This window comes from Anabrus simplex, chromosome 1, assembly GCF_040414725.1.
Source record: "Anabrus simplex isolate iqAnaSimp1 chromosome 1, ASM4041472v1, whole genome shotgun sequence".
Taxonomy (NCBI): Eukaryota; Metazoa; Arthropoda; class Insecta; order Orthoptera; family Tettigoniidae; genus Anabrus; species Anabrus simplex.
In genome coordinates this window covers 615,215,590-615,235,242 of record NC_090265.1, presented here as the reverse complement: position 1 = coordinate 615,235,242, position 19,653 = coordinate 615,215,590, and the positions used below count along the sequence as shown (strand labels likewise).

The following is a 19,653-nucleotide window of genomic DNA, read 5'->3' as shown; positions in this document are numbered from 1 at the left end:
GTGCACATGAAGTGAATAAGATTTTTAAATTGGGTTTGTCTTGGCTTTATCCGAGAATCAGTATTGTGAAATCCTCAGACATTGTTTCCAATGAAAGTATGATTTGCGGAATTGCAATCATAACGGCAAGTCCACTTGTTTACTGCAATTCACAACAAAGAAGGTAATTTTCATTTAACGGCAGACCCCATTGCCTAGTGCGCGGCCAAAATCGATTTGGGGAGGTTCCATTACAATGGCAGACCCCAATTCCTACTTTCAGATAGATTACAGTTGAGGAACTTTTATTATATTTGCAAGGACCTTCCTTACTGCCAGTCAAAAGTGAGTTGCGTTCTTATCTTTATAATGGCAACGCATTTTCTAATGCCAGTCAGCTTCCTGCCAGTCACACCGAGTTGGTGAGATTCCATTATAATAGCAGGCCACTATGCCTATCGTCAGTCACATTTTAGATGGGTCAATTTGTTTATAATGGAAGACACCTTTGCCTACTGACAAACAGGATTGGGTATAATAGTTTAGAAAAAAAATTGCACGCTCCCTAGAGTTCTGCTAGTCGAATCGAGAAGGGAATTATGCATTAAAATAGTGCACAAGAGATGGAGGACGACCCCATTCTTACTGCCTGTCAAAGTCGATGTGGGGAGGACTGAAAACAATAACAGAAGCCCTCCTTCTGACAGTCACTATCGATTTGCAATGTATTTAATACCAATGGCAGACAAACCTTTTCTAGATTGCTACAAATCGACGTCAATGAAAGAATATAGTCGTCATACGGAAGTACAAGGATGTTAACCATCATTTACAGAATAACTGCTGCTAAACGGTACATCAAATTGAAAAACGGATTGTACGATAAGACGCACTTTCTGGCCATATCTTGGGGTCATCAGCTACTCCCGTACAAGTATCAAATTTCTGAGATTTCTCGTAGTGCCTCATTAATTCACGTCTGTTTTCATTTTTAAATATTTATATATACATCGCTCCAGCCCGACTTTGCTTTTATATATATAGATGATGGATAAGCATGAGCACGTTGGAAAGTGCAGACTTCCACTTCAAGATTCATATTTCCTAAACGGTGCATGATATTAAGAAACGGTTTGCGCCATCAGACGCCCCATTTATCGCTCTACATGTTTGTTTCTGAACAATTTCCTCGTACCTCCCATATTAAGGGGGTAAATTGAGTTCAAATTTTGAATAGGATGAAATTTGGGTACATTTTTAACATTTTACATTACCTTTTGCCTACTTATGTATAAGCTAGAATCCTGACATTTGGTCCACATAAGGCCCCTAATCGTGCCAATGTGTGCACCCAACGTGATGATCCTATCATTCGTATAAGTGTGTCAAACAATGAAATATACTTGTAAAAATCACCAAATATACGAACAATCCAGAAATATGGCCAAATTTAACGTATAAGGGAGAAAGATAGGACAAACTGTCACAGGACCAAAGTTGTAGATCATTCCGAATTGAAGCGACAGTGTGGCATCTGGTTTGTGATACGACTTACCGTTTAAACAAAAAATAGCTCAAAAGGAATGTCTGCACAGTCGTTAAAATTGCCTCCATATTTCGATATCTTTGGGGGTAAAAAAAAGAAAAATTTGAACATCTTGGAATTTTCCCATTGGTTAGGAACCAAAAGCTATAATTTCACCAAATTTCAATTGTCTACCTCGTCTGGCAGGTTGTGCCGCCATCTTAATTTGGGGGGACAGGGGATAAAAATTAGGAAATTCCCGAAAATTTTTAAGCTCATGAAACCTATAGGTTGTCGGTTCGGATATATTATACGACTGCGTTCTTATGCCGAGCCCAAAATTTGAGCCCTCCCAGCGTGCCCCCTTCAGGAAATTTTGAGAATTTCCAATTTTTCTAGGGATCCTGGGGTCATCAGCTTCTCCTGTACCAAGTTTCAAATTCCTAAGATTTCTGGAAGTGCCTCATTAATTCACGTCTTTTTTCATTTTTAAATATTTATATATACATCGCTCCAGCCGACTTGCTTTTATATATATAGATACCACGAAGACAACTTGTTCAGTACTTTGCGTCTAACGAGCGTAATCTACCAATATACATTCCAGCAGAAACTGGTTGCCATTAAAACGAGATATTAGAACAATTATGCCCAGAAATATTTTTGAGTTGCTTTGTTTGTGTGCTAATTACAGTACACAGCTTCCTGCAAAGTCTGAACATTAATTTTAATGCTTCAACCTTTTAGATATTTTTTAAAATTTATTTATTTTGACTTTCCACAACTGGAGACTGCCCCTGAGGATATAGTATACAAAAAATCTAAAAGTAATTGTGAGTTGATTAGGCTACATAATCGGTATTTTTTTGCTATTTGCTTCATGTCGCACCAACACAGATAGGTCTTATGGCGACGATGGGATAGGAAAGACCTAGGAGTTGGAAGGAAGCAGCGTGGCCTTAATTAAGGTATAGCCCCAGCATTTGCCTGGAGTGAAAATGGGAAACCACGGAAAACTATCTTCAGGGCTGCCAACAGTGGGATTCGAACCTACTATCTCCCGGATGCAAGCTCACAGCTACGCGACCCTAACTGCATGGCCAACTTGCCCGGTACATATAACAGTTGGTAAGCACATATGTTGCATTTAAAAAAAAAAGTTTGGGATATATGTTCTTCAGGATTTGGATAGAATTTTTCAAGGCAGTCACTGAAACTTCTCTTATTAATGCCTGATTGAGGTTAAAAGGTTAGCAGAACTTGACAAAAAAGGAGAAGAATGGTTCCTCTAGCGCCCACCATTAATCCAATATCACCCAACTGGTAGTCTTGCTGATAGAATGGGATGGTTGGTTCATTTGTTGTTTTCTTTTCCTCAATCACCTCACTGGATTATGTTGCAAGAATTACTCAGGCAAGTTTTCACTCTCAATTAGTTTGATTGAAATTTCTAGTATTCAATATTTTCAATGTAACGTGCACTTCGACTATATGTCACAAACCAACAAACAAATACCATGAGAATTTTCACGGATGCTAGAAAAAGACCTCAAAGGACAGTAAAACTTCAGCCCAAGTTTTACACACTTTTTTAGTATCTTTCCCTCCTAAAAAATGCTTAAAGTAATTTAAAAGGTCTGATTCAAACCATAAGTCACTTGTATGTTTCGTGGACTTTCAATAGAAATCAGAAATAGCTCTGATAACTTCCAAGTTCTCGCAGCAGAGATACCGGTATGAGAGATATAAGTACACACACTTAGCAATTTCAATACCAACAAGAGAAGCTATAAGAATAGCTGCACAAGCAAAGATGGCTGCTTATCAAGAACTTCCATGATAAACTAGGAACAAAAGAAGGCAGAACATCTACATGACAACACAGTATAAAAATAAGGCAACTAGACATCTCTCAAACGAGATATATAAAATACCCGGAAAAGCAAGTATAACAGAAAGATGTAAGGATGAAATGGAAAGACATCTAAATAAGAAAAATGATACAACATACAGATAAGATGGTCTGCCAAATGAGAGAGTAACACAGAATATTCATAAACTGGAAGTGGAGAAGGCTGTAAATAGGATGAATTGAAAATCAGTGGGCCTGGATGGCATTCTAGTGGAGGTATGGATAAACCTGGGTAGAGGGAAATGATTTGCTATGGTATGTCTCCCTGAAAATTTACATGGGGGAACCGTACCATTGTTCGTATATACAAGGACAAAAGAGGTGCAAAGACTTGCAAGAATTACAGAGGAATAAAGCTTATGTTCCACACCATGAAGATATAGGAGAGGAATACTAAAAATAGACTGTATGAGGTCTGTATTGCAGTTCACCTTTATGCCTGGTCAGTTGGTAATGGATGCTATCTTTGGATCGAGGCAACTGATGAAAGAATTCTGTGAGAAACAACAAGAGTTATGTCTGACATTTATAGACTTAGAAAAATCCTACAATAGGGTATCCAGACAAGAAGTCTGGACAAAGCAAGCTGGTTGCATGGTTCAGACTGTGAAGCTGTTGGCTTGCATTCAGAAGATTGTAAGTTCCAACCCCACCGTTGGGAGCCCTGAAGATAGTTTTCCGTGGTTTCCTATTTTTTACTTCATGCAAATGCTGGGTCTGCACCTTAATTAAGGCTATGGTTACTTCCTTCCCTACTCTATCCCATAGTTTCCATAAGACCTGTCAGAGTCAGTGTGATGTAAAACCAAGAGGAAAAAAGTTTAGAAGAATCTTAGGAAAAAAAAAAAAAGTTGCTAGGAAAGTACGTTGGGTTGGCTCAAGAAATGTAAAAAACTGCTGAAACCAAAGCCAGAAGAGGTTTGAGAGAGTCAGAGAGCCTTGAGGTAAAAGTTGGATTGCATGATGGGTCAGCCCTAAATCCCTTCCTGTTTAATGTCATTGAGAGAGCCTGTGCATCCTGAACCATATCATACACAGAAGACATCGTGTTGAGTGTAAAATCAAGAGAAGAGGTAGCAGACAAGCTGGAAAGGTGGAGAATGCTGTACGCCATTGAAAATATACCTCTAAGGAAGAATGAAATAAATAGATTAGAGGTAGCAGAAATGATAATCCTTTGATGGATGTGCAGTGTCACCAGAAAGGATCACCTCCAAAATGACTCATGTACAGGGTGTTGAAAACTATCAACATAGAGGTAAAGATTCAGAAGTCAAGGTTAACCCTCCAATGGGTGCATACTGATCTAAATGAATGAGCTTTAAAAGTTTTGGACAAGCAATCTATCTGAAGGGCAGCTATGCCCCCACTCCTCCAGAGTATCTCAACTAAGGGATCATCTAGCCACTTGATAGACTGGCCCCTCCTCGAATGCCACCTGTGAATAGGAAGGAAGGTGGTCAAGTCAGTCGGCCGCCTTTTATACCCGGTGTGCTCGACAGCGTCACTTGTGTCTCGGTTATTGCGGCCAGTACGAGCCCAAACGTGTGTTCCTAGATTTGTTTGTCAAGTCTATTAGTTTCGTGTGCATATCCACCTCAATATAGACCCTGCTGAAGACGACAGGAGATGGAAGAACGTGTTAGAACAGCTGCATTTGTGAAAGATAGAGATAAAGTAGTATGATGCCTATTGGAAATAGTAGCAGAAATTGATGAGACAGGGGATGGTACTTCTTGAAAATAGTCACAAAGTGATGATGAAGGCAAAACTGATGAGCTTCAGGTTAGTGACCATGAAAAAGATAATGACTGTCGGATGATGATGGATGTGGCGCTGGTGTTCCTGAAATGAATTTGACAGGCAATGATGGCACGACAGAATGGTGTGTACACCCAAAATCGACAAGGATTGGTCGTGGATCAGATTACAAAATTGTAACCAAATTTCCAGGGCCTAAAGTTTTAACCAGTAATACCGAAACTCAAACTGAAAACTGGGAGCTATTTTTTCCTGATGACCAAGGGAATATCATCACAAATGCAGCGGGCATCGCCAAAGTATGGAGAGAATACTGCATCAAGCTGTTCACTGATGACCAAACAACCAATGCCAGGTTACCAGAACCCAACAGACATTGAACCAACGATCCTTAGAGAAGTAGAATGTGCAATAAAACAGCTCCGGAACCGGAAAGCACCAGGCCAAGATGGCTGCTGAAATCCTAAAATACATGGGTGACCTAGTTGTTGACATCCCCCATAAGTTATGTCAGAAGATATGGACATCTGGAAATTGGCCAGATCAGTGGTGCCACTCCATCTTCGTACCACTGTTCAAGAAAGGTTTGCCACTTGATTGTGCAAACTATCGAACGATAGCCCTCATCTTCCATGCCAGTAAAATCATGCTCACAGTGCTAAACGAGAGGCCGAAGACCTTCTTACTTCCACAATATCAGAGGAACAAACCCGGTTTGTTCCAGGCAAATGAACTCGTGAGCAGATCCTAAACTTCCAACAGCTCATAGAGAAGACAAGGGAGTACAATATCAAGATGTTCCTGTGCTTCATGGACTACAAGAAAGCCTTCGACAAGGTGAAATGATCAAAGCTCTGGGCTATACTCATTGAGATGGAGACGCCGAGACATTTAGTGCACCTGATTCAACAATTGTATGCTTCAAACACTGTGACAGTGAGAGTTAACAGCAACTTCTCAGACTTTTCTACTACTGCTGGAGTGCAACAAGGTTGCATTCTCTCCCCCTCCTATTTAATGTATACACAGTGTACATTATGAGGGAGATTCTCGAGGACTGGAGTGACGGCATCACAGTTAGTGGCAGGAAAATTAACAATCTCAGATATGCGGTTGACACTGTGATAATTGCATCAGATGATCATGAACTAGAAACAATCATGTGGAGGTTAGACAAGCGAAGCAGAGAATATGGTGTTGAAATCAACAATAAAAATACCAAAGTGATGATTGTAGATCATGTTAATTACAACAAACCTGCCATAAAAAGAATTACTGATTATGAGGTGGTCAGTCACTTCGAGTATCTGGGATATATTGTCACAAATACCGGAGACTGTGAACCTGAGATCCGTAAGCACATTGCGATTGCGAGATATTCAACAGCAAAACTTACTCACACCTGAAAGGACACCTCCATCACTTCCAAGATAAAGCTCACCCTCATTCAAAGTCTGATCTTCACTATTGCAACCTATGCAGCAGAAACTTGGACGATGAAGATGGCAGATCACCACAGGATTGATGCTCTAGAAATGTGGTGCTATAGGAGATTACTGTGAAAACCATAGACAGTGCCTCCCACAAGGCCAACCCCTCGTCCACGTCGTGGGAGGTAGGCAACGGTATGAAGTAGGGGATTGCCTGTAGGGGTGATGTTTAGTGGGGACTGTATGTGCCCCATGACCGCTACGGTAGCTGCGAAGGTCCTACAGGAACCCTGAAAAGTGACAGATAACGGGGCTCTGGTGAAGACCTCAACGGCAGCAACGGCGGAGGAGTCCTTTGGCACGGCGAAGCTGGCGGAGGAGGTAGTCTTCTTCTTGGGATGAACAAAGAAGAAACCACTGACTTGTGGTAAAGAGGGATCTTTAAAGGCTAAGGGAAATAACCCCTATGGAAAAATCCTGCAGTTTAGCGCAGACAGGAGGCAGCCCCTCCACTGGACTTTGGGTGCTGTGGCCTAATAACTCGCACACCTGAATTAAATTCATTACAGAAACCAGACGAAATTTATGCCGGCCAGATTTTATGGAGACTACTTTTGCAATGAAATGGGTTGAGTGAATCAAGATGGACAGGCTACGGAGAGGTGAGGACAGAAGAGGGTGGTGTCTTCATTTACTCTGGAAGAGAAGAAAATGATCAGCATTCAAGTGGAGTGGGCGTCTTACTCACAAAGAAAGCAAAAAATAAGTAAAGATTACAAAGTAAGCATTACAAAGTGAGCCAAGATGCATCTGCCACATAGTACAATCTTAACCTGCAATGACTGGATGAATTTAATTTTAAAATGTAACAAGAAGGCACCTTTCAGGGTGAAGTGTATGAATTCGGAAGACTACAGAAATTTCAGCTCACTGATGGACAGCCATGCCTCCCCACCATTCATATCGCAAGAAAAGAACACTGAAGGTGATACCTTTCAAAATATCTTCAGTTGTATAATTGCAGAAAGAAAGGATGCGTTTGGGATTCTATTTTACAAAACAAACGTCACGGAAGTATTTCAGCCTGTTGACGTGGTGAAATATTCAGAAGCCGGTATATTTGCCATTGAATATTCAACTAAGACAAAGCACAAAAAAATTAGCTGGTTGAAATATAAAGATTGAATGACACTTCTGCAGTGGATTCCAGAGAATTATCATTCTTACTACAGAAATCTACCTCATGAAGATAAAGTTGATGTTTGAGGAGTCCTGCTCATCACAATGAAAATGAAAATCCACAGCCTGTTTCCAATTTCAAGAATGGAATGACTGAAGCACCCCATCTAGTGGCAAGGAAGCACCCCATCTAGTGGCAAGGATAGGAACTGTGCCGGCTGCCGAAGCCTGTTGCTCTCATCTGGGGCAATGGTTAACGACTGACAAATAAAATGAACTGATATGGAGAGTGTTGCTGGAATGAAAGATGACAGGGAAAACTGGTGTACCTGGAGAAAAACCAGTCCCGTCTCCAACTTACTCACAGTACAAATCCAGTACAAATCTCACATGGAGTGACTAGAGTCTGAACAATGGAACTCAGCGGTGAGAAGCCGGCGCGCTACCGCCTGAGCCATGGAGGCACCAGTTCACCATGTTAAACATTATGAAGTATTAAGTTAATGCTTGGATGTGGTTATTCTAGATCGTATTTATTTAATGTTTTCATAACACTTAGCACTGTTAACTCCTTAGTACCGAAATAAACTCAGAGCCATATAAATGTAAGGTCACTGTCATTTTATTTTTATGGCAATAAAATAATAATTAACCATTTTAAGTGTAAATTATATGAATGAACGTGTTCACTGATCAACATTACATAAAATACAACAAGAATAATGATGAACATTCATTGCTTAAGTCGCAATCAACAAAAATGCTCTACAATTGTTTTTCCTCTCTCCTGTAAAATTACTAAAATGTGACTTACATTGCTTTAGCTCTCAGATACAGAGTTTACATGGAACATTAGCTGAAAATGATAAAATAGATGGATGGATTGCAGTTGAGTGGAACTATAGTAACCGGTTTGGCTATAATGGTAGACTGTGCTGAAAACTGTGCTAGTATAGTGGAACTTGAAAAGGAAGCGAGTATGATAGAAAAATTAGCATTTCCAAGAGTTAAGGTGGTGTAGGTTGAGAAGAAGCATAAGAGGATCGAATGGCAGGTATATGAAACTGGAATAGACAGGCCATTTCAATTACCTAGGGATGTGTATTTTCCCAGGATGATAGCATAGTACGAGGACGGTTTGATGTCAGTGCTAGAGCAATGAGGTTCCCGCGCAATAATCACACATCCTTTGTGAGTGAACACGTGGCGCGTCAGTGCTCTAGCTGCAGGAGTGTGGTAGTGACGACTCTTTGTTGTTGTTCCCGCGTAGCAATTTGTGACAATGGGAAAAACTGAGATTCGAGCAGTGATTAAATTGTAAAGAAAGGTATGAAAGCAAAGGAAATTCATGCCTACTTTCAGAACACACTGGGGGACTCTGCTCCTTCATTTTCAACTGTTGCTAAGTGGACCAGCGAGTTTAAATTTGGTCGGGAGAGCTTGGATGATGATCCGCGTAGTGGACGGCCAAAAAGTGTTACGACCCCAGAATTTATCGCAAAAGTGCATAAAATGGTCATGGAGGATCGTCGACTGAAAGTGCGGGAGATTGCTGAAGCTGTAGGGATGTCTTCTGAATGGGTATATTATATTTTAACTGAAGAATCGGGTATGAAAAAATTATCCGCAAGAAGGCTCTTGACATTGGACAATAAACGCACCACATTGGAAATGTCCGAACAAAGTCTCGCCCGTTTTCAGTGCAACCAACAAGATTTTTTCGCACCAGTTTGTGACTATAGATAAAACTTGGGTCCACTACTATACCCCAGAGACAAAACAGCAGTCAAAGCAGTGGAAACACGCTGATTCACCACCACCAAAGAAAGCAAAGGCAGTGTGTTCGGCCGGAAAGGTCATGGCCTCAGTTTTCTGGGATGCAAAAGGCATTCTGCTGATAGATTATCTTCCTACTGGCCAAACAATTACGGGGCAATACTATCCAAACCTCCTAGACCAACTACAGGAAAAGATACGCGAAACAAGGCCTGGTTTGGCAAGGTAAAAGGTCATCTTTCATCAGGACAACGCTCCGCCACACACAAGTGTTATTGCCATGGCAAAACTTCATGAACTGGGGTACGAATTGTTGCCACATCCACCTTATTCACCTGATTTGGCACCATCAGACTTTCATCTATTCCCCAAGCTGAAAATTTTCCTTGGTGGACGAAGATTTTCTACAAGGGAAGAAATGACAGCCGAATTGGAGAGGTATTTTGCAGGCCTGGAGGAATCTCATTTTCGAGATGGGATCAAGGCATTGGAACATCGCTGGACCAAATGCATTAGTCTACAGGGAGACTATGTTGAAAAATAAAAGCAGTTCCACCAAGGTAAGATACTTAATTCTAGTACATTCCGAGAACTTTTCAAAGCACCTACGTAAGTGAATTCGAATCAACGTGTAACAAATAATACAGCAAGTTCGCATTAGCGATTAACAACATTTTGAAAGAAGCTAGTTTGTTGACTGAATTCTCTATGGATGTGAAAGCTGTGTGGGGTAACAATAAATCCATAAGCGGAAGGTAAAGGCATGAAAGTAGTGAGAATGATTGATAGTACAAACAGGAAGAAAGAGTGACGAAAGGACATTCACAATGAAAAGGCAAACGCTGAGTTAGGAATGAACTCGAAATATGGAAATTTGTGTATGAAGAGGGCCATGGGCCATGCGAGGTGATTGGACAATGGATTTGGTCATGATGTGTAAGGGAAGCAACTAGGTAGACTTGGGAGATGATGGTTAGATGCAATTACTAATGCAGTTAGAAGTTGTACAGGTGTCACGTTTACTCTGAGTGTTTTGGCTGTTGTCATGGTGATCTTCGAAAAAAAAAAGTACAACTGACTGTAATGTGTGAAATTGTATTTTCTGTAATATAGTTTCTTTTTACAGAAGTTGTGTTTATTATGTGATCAACTGGTTATACCTATACCGAGTAGACATAGCCTAGGTCCCTAACAAATTGTGGCAACCCTGCCAGGATATGTATTAATTCATACAACTTGTGGATTGTATTGAAATACAGAAGTTAACAAAAACGCGGAGGCCGGTAAGAGCAACTTTTACGAAAACGTACAATTTGCTCTTGGAAAATTTATGTCAAAAAATACAAGATGGCATTCATGAAGACACGTTGCAATCCTTGATAAATAAATTGGAAATGTTAGGAAAGGAACTGGCACTGTTGGACGAAAAAGTGTTTGATTTGTTGATGGAAAGAGAAGGAAAAAGTATGAACATGAGACAAATTCGATGATGCAAGAAAAAATATGCTCTGTGGTTACAAGCTAATAATGCCAATGTTGGGAGTAGTGTCAGATAGACCAAATATATCAGCTGAGAATAAAAACAAAGGGCAATTGAAATTACTAAAGATAGAACTCGTGAAATTCGATGGTGAGTTCAGGAATTGGTTGGAATTTTTGGGGACAATTTCGGCGCATCCATGAGGACTCTGAAATTGAGGATGAAGATACATTTCAATACCTAATCCAGTCCACGAAGGTTGATAGCCGAGCTAGAGATTTAGTTACCAGTTTTCCCCCCACTGCTAAAAATTATTCTAAGGCTGTAGAATCCCTTAGGGATAGGTATGAAAGAAAAGATTTATTAACAGAATTCTATGCCAGGGAGCTCATAAGCTTTTTAGTAAAAAATGTTTCTCAGACAAGGAAGAAGCCTATACTTGCTAGTTTATATGACAAGTTAGAAGCACAGCTGAGAGCTTTAGAATCAATAGGCGTTACTCGAGATAAGTACGGCTTGATGATCTTTCTACTAGTAGAATCTTGCTTGCCTGAGGAAGTATTACATGTCTGTATGAGGAGTTCATCAACGACTGAAACAGATCAGGATAATGGACATGTTGACAAACTGACCGCGTTACTTGGTTTTCTGAAGGGTGAAGATGAGAGTGAAGAGAGAATTACATTTGCTCAAGCTGGTTTTGGATTCTCTAATAAATCGAGGAGTGCTAAGATTAAAGAAGAGGAGCAGGAGGAGCTAGCTATTGCTAGTGTACTTTTCGCTAGAAAAGGAAACAGTTTGGAGAGTGTCTTCTGTAATAAACTGCATAACAACAAAGGGTGTCATCTGGCTCAAGAATTGAACTTAAGGGATAAACATAAAAGGTTGTCAGAGAATATAGCTTGTTTTTCATGTCTGAAGGTCTGACATAGGGCTGCTAATTGCATTACGAAACTAAAATGTCTCGTGTTCAGTGATAAACATGAGGCTATTATGTGTCCCAAATTAGATGTAAATAAAAGGGGTTATAAGGGTGATGAGACGAACCAAGAAAGGGGTTCAAAGTTGTCAGGTGGCCCAACTGTAACCCTTAACACCCAAACCAGTGATGTTTCGGAAGCACTGTTACAAACTCTTGTCGTTAGATTAAATCATCATAGGAAAGAAAGAACTGTATGGGCACTGCTGGATACAGGGTTGTACAGATCCTATCTATTGGAGAAAACTGCCGTGGAAATGGGGTATATTCCAACAGACTGAAAAAATTGAACAAGCTCTTTTTGGGGTGCTTCAATCAGTGCAAACGATCATAATCTGTATGAGGGAGTTATTGTCAACCTACATTCAATTTCTCAAAAAATTATGGTACTGGGACAAAAGGTAATTTGTGGTGCAATCACCCGGTTATAAAGGGGCCCTTGGATGGATGAAATCAGAGAAAAGAAAATATGGCTCTCTGATTTTGGTCCAGAGTCATCCGAGATTGAGTTACTCATTGGTGCAGACACTGGGGGAAGTTTATTGACGGAGAAACAATCAAGTTGAGGTCTGGTTTGGTTGCTGTTAGGACCACATTTGGTTGGACAGTGATGAAACAGCTCTGGAAGACAACAGAACTCTAACACAGTGTGTATAGTGAACTCTCTGTTTGTGAGAACTGCTTCTTTGGGTGAACTATGGAACTTGGAAAGCATAGGAATTTGTGATCCGACTGAAACGCTGTTGAAGAAGGAAAATGAAATGGCAACATTGAAACATTTCCAAGAAAATGTTAAGATACATGAGGAAGGGTGATATGAAGTCACACTTCCATAGAAAGAAGATCAGCAGCTATTGTCAGACAACAAGGAAGTTGCATTAAAAAGACTGGTTTCTGTAACACACCGCTTAATCAAGGAAGAAAATTTGTGAAGTACCAGCAGGTGCTCCTTGACTGCCAAAAAGAAGGGATAATTGAAGAAGGTGGCCAAGAAAGCTCTCAGGATGCTGGGTACTTCTTACCGCACAAAGGAGTTTTTAAGGAAGGATCGACTACAGCAGTGAGGCCAGTGTTTGATGCTTCACGTAAATTGAAAGGAGGACTTTCACTCAACGACAGTCTGGAGAAGGGAGCTAATCTATTAGAAGTAATTCCATCTATTTTGAATCAGTTCCATTTAAACAGGATTGGCATGATCTCATAAAGAAGGCCTTTCTTCAAATCAGTCTCTGAAAGGGATTGAAACTCTTTGAAATTCCCATGGTGGGAGAATTTTCTTGAGGGAACTCTCAAAATATACCACCAAAAACGAATTGTTTTTGGATTTAACTGCAGACCATTTCTACTTGGAGCTGTACTAGATCTTCATTAACACCCCACAGGAGCCGTCGAAATGACCGCTACACATTCAAACTCAATTTTGTCTACAGTTTTTATTGTAGGATATTGAGCTCCAGTAACTTTTCCTGATTAGTGGTCAAGAAAATCCATATTAAATATAATTGTGCATCAATGGAAGGGACGTCAGTACTGGGTATACCTACTACCACCAGAGCGGTCATTTTGACCGTTGAATTATCATAACACATATGTCTCATTGAGATATGATCGTCTACATATAATTATCCTATCAACAACAGTAATGCTCAAAAACACAACAATGGAACTCAGATATAATACGAATTGTACGAGCATTATTTCTGCTGTGTCTCTGGTGGTGTTATCATTCATCGGCTTGCCACAGTACAGTAAACATGTCTCGTAAACCATCAGTTGCTGAGTCTATTGCATGACATTCCTGCAGATATGTCCGGTGCAGAGTGTGATCCAGATATAAAGGACCTAAAAAGAGAAAATGCATATGGAGATAACTACCAGTCAAGTGATAACTCGGAAAGCAGTGATTCAGATCACGCTGGAAACCGAATTGTTCAGGCTGAAGGCAAGTTGATATTAGTATTATTATAACTATCAGCATAACAAGTTTGATAAAATTCCTTGATTTATACCGTATTCAAATTATAACGATGCCTTGCATAGGCTGAGTACTGACGAGTTTTCAATTATTCTATTACAGCTGTAGAAACAGTAACCCTTAAAGCATGGTATCATAGGGGACAAAACAACCAAGGTAAGAGCCTTCCATGGCCATATAATGCGCCATTATGTACTGATGGCAACAGGGAGTGTACTGCAGCAGTCTGGGAAGATGACACCTGGTTGGGTTGTTCACAATACCACCTTGAAAGAAAATCCATATTCAAAGCGGCAGGTTGCTGACGACAGTCTTTTTACTGATAAATATTTAAACTCAAAGCAATGTACAGAAACAGAGGCAAAATGATAATGAGTAACCATGCGTATAAAGAACGAAATTATAATCGTTTCCCAATTCATCTTGCTCTTGCCAGTCATAGCTGCACAACAAGGGTTACAGTAAAATGAAAATGTTAAGGGTCCACTTTTTCAATACAATGAATATTTATTGATGTGAGTATACATCACATGTCGTTTAAATAAGATTGGTACTAGTTTTGACGCTCACTGCGCGTCATCATCAGCCAATGAATCAACTGAGCAAAACACAACATTGATTCAAATTATGATCTTCAGATGACCACACTGTTGGCTTCGGAACCACCTGAATTAAGCCTGTTAATTACCATAACTTAAGAGAACAAGGTTTATTCTTCCCATTGATTACACATGTTACCTTATGATCTATGCACCTCAAGCTGGGCTATTCTCTTGTGTATCAAGACTCAACAACTGGAAGACCTTCTTACATTTTATACTTTACGGTCAGACGCAGTTCATCATTTTAACTTGTTATAATCTAACAGTGACATTATAGGTGCTGTCATATGTTTTAGATGGTCATACGCACCATACTCTCATCAATTTAACGTTACATTTAAAATTTGTCTTAGTAGGTGCAGTCAAGTGTTTTATAAGATACACCTCATGTTCTATACACCTCAAGCTGGACTATTTTCTCGTGTACCATACTTTAACAACTGGGTTACCTTCTCTGATTTGCTTTCAACATTTTAACTTGTTACAATTTAACTTTTAATATTTGTCATTGTATTTGCTGCCATGTGTTTTGTATTTTAACTAGTCATAATTTAACATTTGTCTTGTAGGTACTATCATGTGTTTTATACTCACATCAATAAATATTCACTGTATTGAAAAGGTGGACCCTTAACATTTTCATTTTACTGCAATCCCAGTTCAATATGGATCAGAATGAAGTTTCTAACTTTCAAATGCTACAAGGATTGCAAACGAAAAGGAATATATAGACAAAGAATTCTACACCACCATGGTTATGCAAACCAAAGACCGGATGGAAACAGAATACGAGCTGAGGCACTTAGTGATACATTTAGCAACGTGTGGTTTCCACCACCGAATTTGCAGTCTGAAGTCTTTCCACGAGGCAACGGACGAGTGCATTTGCGGTTTGTGTGGGAAAAAAAAAAGTGTGAAAAATATCACGACATGAAATGTACCAACAGAACTGCCCATTGGGCGCATCTCCCTTATTATTATTAAATCAAAATGTTAACTACATAAGACTAAAAGAACACAAAGCTGCACAAGTCACACATCTGTCACAACAGTTTCAAGCTTTTTCTTGATAAATTTCTTCACATTTTGGAGCTTGTGTCTGAACATTATGAATACAATCCACTTATCTCTTATTATCTGAACTGGATCCAAGTTGGCGTGCATCACATACAGAAAAGGACTATTTGTCGAAATACTGTATGTGTGAAAACCTTTTTCAATATTTTAACATGGCAAACATTCTGGCTTCAACAGAAACCAGGTTGCCACTTTGTCTTAATCAGCATAATACTGTGACTATTTAGGCTGATCATAATAAATTTCTATCACTCGTAGATATGCTGAAAGAATACCTTCACATGTATTAAATCTACTGTATGAAGATCTGTCAGAGAAGTTGACAGGAATTCACTTGGTTAAATAACAAACATTGTTCTGAACCCTCTAAACGTGGTCTGAAATTCAGTTACAGAATTATTTTATAGAAAAGCAATTAGCCTACAATAAGGAAGAAAGGTGTACCCTATTTTCATCATTCTTACAAACAAAACCACAGTACATACAATAGGCCTATCTAATTAGGTCTACTGCTTTTGCATATTCATTCCTATTTTGATACAAATAAGTCTAAGTTATGTAGAAATAGAGACCAATTTTGAAAATTAATTTGGGTTATTTATGATACATGAATTATAAGCAATCCTTTTTTTTTTTTTTTTTCAAATTTACCGAGCTCAATAGCTGCAGTTGCTTAAGTGCGGCCAGTATCCAGTATTCGGGAGAGAGTAGGATCGAACCCCATTGTCGGCAGCCCTGAAAATGGTTTTCCGTGGTTTCCTATTTTCACACCAGGCAAATGCTGGGGCTGTACCTTAATTAAGGCCACGGCCGCTTCCTTTCCACTCCTAGCCCTTCCCTGTCCCATCGTCGCCACAAGACATATCTGTGTCGGTACGACGTAAAGCAACTTGCAAAAAAAAAAATAATAATAATTTCAAATTACAGTAGCCTACTACATGTGCAAGTAAACACAACACAGGACTATCTCCACTTCCTATTGCTTGAAAATACAACAAACATTTAATCAAACATTACAGCTCCAATCTACAAAATTTTCTTGTAGCTCGCCAAGAGTAAAGGTATATTACAAATTATTTAATTCACAATTCCTTAGTCTAAACACAGTGAAATTAATGACAATTATTAACATGAGAGTACAGTAGTTTAATTTCTCCCATACTAATCTGTGGCATCCCATTTATAATTTACACCCAGAATAGTTTTTTCTAAGATCCTTCCCCAACCAGCTGCTGATAAAACTTTCAGTACCTAAAAGGAATCCTATAATAGGTCTAATCAATGAATTATAATTTCTAGTATCATTCAACCACTCTTGAAATAATAATTTTAATTTAAATATGCATCAAACTTAATAACCTGTGATTAGAGGAAGTAGAGTATATCTAATGTATCTCTTCTTATAAGTTCAGCACAAAAACAGAGTCAAACCTAACCTCAACTTATTGATAACTTGGTCCATTCATTACAATACTTAAAATTCAAGGTGCATTGATTATTTGTGATTATATTCATTTAAAAGTCAAGAATACATCACCACTTCAACTACAATTTTACATGAATGATCCATAATTTCAGTCCCAAGTGACTCAGACATCTCCATTACATTACCTTTCAACTTCCTACTTCCTGTTCAATCAACCATGAACCTTATATTCAGCATGAGCTGCAGGGGAAGTTAGCTTAAGTAATATTTCCTATATTCCTAAATTTTCAGGGGAAGAAATTCAAAATCAGACTACTATGAAATTTTTTTCTTCTTGCTCACCATTCTAAATTTAAGTATGACAACATAAACAAGAATACTGCAAACATAGCAGTTCATCTCATGTCAGATTATTATTCTATAAATTAAATAAAGATTAACTCTGTAATTCCCTGATTTTAGTATAAACTGTGTTTTCCATTCATTTATTCAAGACTTCTCCAGAAATAAGGATTCCAATAAGAATTGAAGCAAAATTGTTAATAATATAGGCCTAGCAGTTGAAATTGAACCAAAAATAAAAAATATGGTAGGTATAGACCTGTATTTATTTGAGATGTACACAAAAACAGCCTGGAAGAAATGCCATTAGGATTATGGATCTGAATTCAAACTTCATAGGAAGTCTTAGAATGCTACAGTACATGGTCAGCACTGTGCTGCCTGGAAGAAATGCCATTAGGATTATGGATCTGAATTCATGCTTCATGGGAAGTCTTAGAATGCTACATGGTTAGTACTGTGCTTCTAGAGTGCCTTTATATAGGCTATGCATATGATGCTACTGTATCAACTAAATTCACTATAAGCCACCTCTCATCAGAGCCCATAACTTAAAACAAATACATATGAAATATAAAAATTAAGCCACTCACATCACAATGGTAGGTAGGCCTATAAAATAGATATGAATGATCAGGAGCTTACTGATATTCAATTATAATTATTAAGGATAAACATTTTCATGGTATCCTAATGATTTGTAATATCCCACATCATTGAAGCTAAAAGAATTAAGTTACTTTATTGCTGTGAAAATGGTTCAGATCTTTACATCAAATGAAAATGAAGAAACTAAATTGTAATCGTCCGTTTTATCACACTTTCAATAACTGTCAAAGTACCTGACAACAGTAGGCTACAAGCAATGAGCAGTCTCTACAAAGAAGGCAAAATGGAAAAATATTACCGACAGCTTCATATACGACACTAGCATTCCATGCCTAATTAATCGTTTAGATAATAAACTTTAGAATAAGTAAAACAGTCTCCAATTTAAAACTTTGAAAATGCAGTCGATTTTAGAAAACAAAACTGGCCTAGGCTTTAACAGTAATGAAACTTGCAAGTGTAGCAAGAGTTAGTTTGTATGGTTAACGATGACTCAATAAACTCGTGACATATGAAACGTATTGCAGACCCCTCGTCATACATTGATATTTCTGTAACAAATGCACTAAATCGAGTCGTGCTGTCAACTGACAAGTCAACTGAAGCCATTTATCACCACACTTCACCTCAAGACGCAAGTAATGCGGCTTAAAAATCCCACTTATTGATACTGCACTACGCTCCACTCCACTCGAAAATAATCCATGCAATATGCAAATGATTCAATACATTTCATTTCCATCAATTCCCGATCAGTTGCACAATTGTGAGAACTGTACAGAAACTTGTCTACAAAATGTAAACAATGCGCTCCTCCCGGTGCAGTCGTAAAATCCTGATTTTACGATTACATAAGTTATTTGCAGCAAAATATAACCACAACAACGAACCTGTGTGAACTGGAATATGAAAACCTTAAATTACAGCATCTCACAACAAACACCACGTTTCCGTAACCCAAACGAAGTTTGTTACTTGTTTGTTTCTAATGTCCTCAATGTAGCCAACATTATTCATTTCACATTACCAACTAAATGTGTCTCATTTACCGCTTATCACCAATTTAAAATATGTTACTTTATGAAATTCCGGCAGCACATCTATGAAACCATCGTCAATAAGATAACTTTCCAATCTGTTGATTGAAATGCCACAGATCTTGCACCTGAAGCTACAATTTGAAGCAGAACTGGAAGTTATCGACCATTGCATGAAGGTATAGGTAAAAGTATCAGTCACTACTGATCTGCATTTAGGGCAGTCGCCCAGGTGGCAGATTCCCTATCAGTTGTTTTCCTAGCCTTTTCAATGATTTCGAAGACATGGAAATTTACTGAACATCTCCCTTGGTACGGTACCGTAAGTTATTTCAGTACCTAACTCCCCTTCCTATAAACAAATATTTGATCCGATTTGTCCTCTTGAATTCCAACTTTATCTTCATATTGTGATCTTTCCTACTTTTAAAGACACCACTCAAACTTATTCGTCTACTAATGTCATTCCACTCCATCTCTCCACTGACAGCTCGGAACATACCGCTCAGTCGAGCAGCTCGTCTCATTTCTCCCAAGTCTTCCCAGCCCAAACTTTGCAACATT

At 38.8% G+C, this 19,653-nt stretch overlaps 1 protein-coding gene across 5 annotated transcripts in view; it reads right to left on the bottom strand.

The window, feature by feature from the left end:
• The window catches only part of LOC136870931 (serine-rich adhesin for platelets), an 89,655-nt gene extending 70,648 nt beyond the window's left edge, over positions 1-19,007 (bottom strand). For 2 of the 5 annotated variants that reach the window (XM_067144945.2, XM_067144949.2), the window contains exon 1: positions 18,943-19,007. The gene's annotated coding sequence lies outside the window, so the exon portion shown is untranslated. Of the gene's footprint in view, positions 1-17,034; positions 17,092-17,286; positions 17,301-18,285 lie in introns of those variants that run through there. The other 3 variants (XM_067144946.2, XM_067144947.2, XM_067144948.2) reach the window with 3 other exon arrangements.
• Positions 19,008-19,653: the final 646 nt, after the last annotated feature.